This window comes from Rattus rattus, chromosome 5 (genome assembly GCF_011064425.1).
Source record: "Rattus rattus isolate New Zealand chromosome 5, Rrattus_CSIRO_v1, whole genome shotgun sequence".
NCBI lineage: Eukaryota > Metazoa > Chordata > Mammalia > Rodentia > Muridae > Rattus > Rattus rattus.
Window position 1 is genome coordinate 76,766,274 of NC_046158.1, and position 5,491 is coordinate 76,771,764.

Consider the following 5,491-nt stretch of genomic DNA (forward strand, 5'->3'; position numbering starts at 1 on the left):
TGATGACAGCTGTGACACACTGCCAACATCTTAGGGGTTCATTACAGCTGCAATTTTTCAGGTTGGGAGATGAGGTATAGAGATAAAAGATGGTATGAAATGAGGAGAAAATAGCCTCACCATTTATTTTGATACACGGTTTTATAATGGGAAATATTTTTCAAACTACTCCCTTGCCAATAAGTGTGAAAGTGTACTATTATTTCTTCTTGGGACATAAGAATTTCAACATTTTACAATTTTGAATTCTGTTGTTTAACTCATTATGATTTCTAAAGGTTTAATTTATCAACATAAGATTCTATATGTTTTAATACTTTGTTTACAAATGGAGAATTTTGCTTTTTCTTTCATTAACAGTCCCACTTTTATTTTAAAATTCTGTACTAATTGCAACTGTTTAATGCATAAGTCAATACTTGGCCACTCTTGACATAAAATGTATTAAAATTTATTTTTTCTAAATCTGTAGTCAAACTAGCATAGTAACAGAGTTTATATTCCTCTTAACACTTGTCTTCAGAGCAGAGCATAGGATGGAAGTACAAGCTAAGCAGCCCCCTATATCATAATTAACAAGACCTGGGCAACAGAAAGGTAACAGTGGGATCTGTCTATAGGCATTCAGTTCTTTTCTATAGCAATGCTAAGAAAATATTTTTTTTTGTTATGAGTACATTGGGTTAAATGTACTCCTTGGAGCTTCTTCCAATCATATGGAAGTTAAAAGAAGTTAGCTCCACTTAACCTGAAGTCAGCCCAAAGTCAATAGTACTGAAAACATTGAACAAAATATCTTATGTCCATGATTATTGAAAAAGAAACAAAATGAATGAATGATAGCAGTTTGCTTTGTGTAAATCATCTTGAGCTGATTCCAAATACTTTCAAGTAAGCACTCACAACTGAACATTACTGTGAAGAACACGACTGGTATCAGGGTAAAATATCTAATAGTGACAGGTGGAAACGAGTGATGGATCAAAATGAAGTTCAACTGAATGTCTCATAGTGAACACACGATAAAAGAACACATTTTATTGTTCAAGTATGCTATAGTTCTGAACAGTTCCCATTCACATAAAGAACTACTTGCTCTTCATGCCAAGATATTATATAATGCACATGACATGAAATAATTCATATATTATAATGCTAACATAAACATTTTCATTATGAATAGAGTAAATATTGAATACTGTCTTTTTTCTTTTCAGTGTTTGTCATTTTTAACACTTTTACTTCTTTATAATGTAATTAAAATCTTTAACATGTTAACCTAAAATATAACAAATGGATGTGTTCCTCTACATTTAGCAGAATTTTTTGATTAATAATCCACTAAACTATTCGTATTAAAAAGTGACTTCTGAGCTATGTGGTAGTGGAACATACTTTTAATTCCAGTACTTGGGAGGCAGAAGCAGGCAGAACTATAAATTCAAGGCCAGCCATTCAGAGTAAGTTCCAGGACACTAGGGATTCACAGAGAAAACCTGACTTAAAAAAAGGCAACAAAAAAAATGGACTTTTTTTGAATATGATGGTACAGCCCTAAAATCTCAGTATCTTCACAATCTGGAAAAGGAAGGAGGTAAACTCATTACCAACCCTCCTTATATAATGGGTTCAAAGTCACCTTCTTTTACTTAGTGAGAGGCTGTCTCAAAATATGAGAAGCAACTAGGACTGGATTCAGCTCAACGACTGACTACTTGTACAAGGTCATGAAATAGAGCAACAAAAATATAAAAAAAATCTTTGGATAAAACTCAATTATAGTATCCATATTGATTTTCTCAATAAAACAATCTAAAGATCATAACAGAGTACATAAAATTGGAATCTATGTGAAGGGGTTTAAATATGGATCCCTCCCATTCTTGATCATATTTGTTTTACTTACTAGTTTTGAAAGTTGAAAAACTTGACATACAAGAATACATGGAGATATGGAGACAGTTTGAAACTTGTTGAGATTTTAAATGATCCATTTTCACAAAATTGGCAAAAAGTTTCTTTTCTAACTTTTGTCATCATATTAATAAACTATACTGTTTTTTGGGAACAATAATTTTTGAATGTGAGAATTCAATATAGGACTATGGATAAGTTATGACCACAAAACCGTAATGAAATATGAATGTGAAGTCAGATTGTTTCATACAATATATCCAAACCACAGTTTTCTCTGCCTTCTCTTCTCCTAGTTCACCTGCCAACTCTCATATCTTGCATATGCATTCACCCTGGTGCCTCTCATATCTCTATACAGGAAATTGTTGACCTCTTAGGAACATCAACTGACACCATACAACAAGATACAACAAGACCAGGCACAAACCCTCACAAAAAGGCTGGCAAAGCACCCCTGTAGGGGTATATTTTCAAAACCTACTTTATTTAGGGTTCTTCAATGCTTCAACCTCCCTTCTAGCCCATCAACCAGAGATAGGGGATAAAAAGTTAGTAGGAAAAGGGTGCTGTGAACCTGTTTAGAACTAATTCCTTGGAGTGATTCCACTCTTTGTCACCAGAAGTCCAGTCCATTAACCAACATCAAACAAAAAATCAGTAGCAGCATGATATAGCAGAAAGAGCAAGGCCCCACAGAATCAGCATGTCAGTAGAAGCAGCAAGTATCAGCTGGAATACCATGAGAAGTCCTTTGACCCATTTATCAAAGACCAGCAAAGCTCAGCACAGATCAATGAAGTGTTGCAAGGAATAGCAATGAAACAGCTTTCTCTCATGGTTTGTGTGGTTCTGTTTATATTCTTTCTAAACAGCACAATCCACTGTAGTGTCTGGTTTCAGCAAAGCATCATAAGACAGCTTCTAGAATAACAACACACGACACAACTGAGTTGCTAAAGAAACCAGAAGTTCTGTTTCAAGTTCCTAAGAGTAGGAAAAAGACTCAAAGTCACCTCTACTCCAGATGTCAGGTGTAGGCTTGGAATTTTGAAAGCCTGCTGCTGAGTCACCCCCATACAGCCAAGATTAACCCTGCGAGTTAGACATGATCTGGGCCCACCACCCTGTTCTGTACTACTATTTGGCTTTCTGGTCAAGATTCTTGAAGAAGTACACCATGGAGACGAAGAGGTAGAGACCTTTACCTTTCAGGCAGAAATTGTCCAGCTCATGTCCCTCATCATCAATACTTTCTACTTAAACAAGGAGATTTTCCTCCAGGAGTTAATCTCTAATGCTTCTGATATCCTGCACAGAATTCAGTATGACAGCCTGACAGACCATTCTAAGTTGGGCAGTGGGAAAGAGCTGAAAATTGACATCATTTCCCACTGCCAGGAGCTCATGCTGACTTTAGTAAACACAGGCAATGGCATGACCAAGGCTGACATCATAATTTGGGAACCATTGATAAGTCTGGTACAAATGCACTCATTGAGGCTCTGCAGGCTGTGGCATACACCTTTATGGTTAGGCAGTTAGGTGTCAGGTTCTACTTGGCCTATCTCAAGGCAAAGAAAGTGGTTGTGATCACAATGCACAACCATGATGTGCAGTATGCCTGGGAATCTTCTGCTGGTGGATCCTTCCCTGTTCATGGCAGACCATGTGAACCCATTGGTCTGGGTAGCAAAGTGATTTTTAACCTCAAAGAAAACCAGACAGAATACTTAGAGGAGAGGAGGTTCAAGAAATGGTGAAGAAACAGTCACAGTTCATAGGTTATCCCATCGCAAGGTTATATCCTTGCAGAAGGAAATAGAGAAGGAGATTAGTGTTGATGAGGCAGAGAAAGAGAAAGGTGAGAAAGAGGAGGAAGATAAGGAAGATGAGGAGAAGACTAAGATTGAAGATATGGAATCTGATGAGGAGGATTACAGCAGCAAAGATAAGGAAAAGAAAACAAAGAAGATCAAGAAGTATTTTGACCAGGAAGAACTGTATATGATGAAGCCTATCTGCACCAGAAATCTGGATGTCATTACTCAAGAGGAATATGGTAAATTCTATAGGAGTCTCACAAATGATTGGTAAGACCACTTGGCACTCAAGTACTTCTCTATAAAAGGTCAGTCGGAATTCAGGGAGCTCTTCACTTCTGGTGAGCTCCCTTTGATATTTTTGAAAAAAAGAAGCACAACATCAAATTGAACATCTTTCATGTGTTCATCATGGACAGCTTTGATAAACTCATACCTGAGTATTTTAAGTTTATCTGTGGTGTGGTTGATTCTGAGGACCTTCTCCTGAACATCTCCCAATAAATGTTCCAGCAGAGCAATATCCTGAATGTCATCTGCAATAACATTGTAAAGAAGTTCCCGGAGCTCTTCTCTAAGTTGGCTGAAGACAAAAAGAACTATGAGAAATTTTATGAGGCACTCTACAAGAATTTAAAGCTTAAAGTCCTTGAAGATTCCCCTAACCATTGCCACTGCTCTGAGCCCTTTTGCTATCTTACTTCTCAGTCAGATGAGATGACTTCCCTGTCAAAGTATGTCTCTAGAATGAAGAAGACACAGAAGCCCATCTACTATATCAGTGGTGAGAGCAAAGAGTAAGTGGACAACTCTGCCTTTGTAGAGTGAGTGTGGAAATGGAGCTTTGAGGCGGTGTATATGACTGAGCCTCTTGATGAGCACTGCATGCAGTAATTCAAAGAATTTGACAGATAGAGTCTGGTCTCAGTGAGTAAGGAGGGACTGGAGCTACCAGAAGATGAGGAAGAGAAGAAACTGGAAAAGAAAAAGATAACATTTGAGAATGTCTGAAAGCTTATGAAGGAGATCTAGGATGATAAGGTTGAAAAACTGACAATATCCAATAGGCATGTGTCTTTACCCTGCTGAATGACAAGCACCTATGGCTGGACAGCCAACATGGAATGGATCATGAAGGCACAGACACTGCAAGACAACTCTACAATGGGCTACACAATGGCCAAGAAACACCTAGAGATCAATCTGACCACCCCATTGTGGAGACCCTTGTGGCAGAAACTGAGACAGAAAAAAAGACGAAGCTGTCAAGGACCTGGTGGTGCTTCTGTTTGAAACTGTTCTCCTCACTTCTGGTTTCTCATTTGAGGATCCCCAAACCTACTCAACCACATCTACCACATGATTAAACTAGGCCTGGGCATTAATGAAGATGAGACCACTGTAGAAGAGCCCAGTGCTGCTGTCCCTGATGAAATACCCACACTGGAGGGTGACAAGGATGCCTCTCACATAGAAGTGGATTAAAGGCTCCTTGGAAGTCCATGCCATCTGTACAGTATCACTTTGGCTCCCCAACAGCCTTAATTGTCCCTGACCCACCTGGCTCTCTGCTCATGTCTACAAGAAATTCTTCTATCCTGTCTTTGCCCCTTAAGGCAAGAAGATTTCCCTCGGGTTGGGGATTTAGCTCAGTGGTAGAGCGCTTGCCTAGGAAGCGCAAAGGCCCTGGGTCGGTCCCCAGCTCGAAAAAAAAAAAAAAAAAAAAAAGAATAGCAGGGTTGGGTGTTGTATAT

General features: G+C 38.5%; 1 pseudogene; it reads left to right on the forward strand.

The window, feature by feature from the left end:
• The first annotated feature begins 3,081 nt into the window (after positions 1-3,081).
• On the forward strand, positions 3,082-5,222 carry LOC116900508 (annotated as a pseudogene).
• Positions 5,223-5,491: the final 269 nt, after the last annotated feature.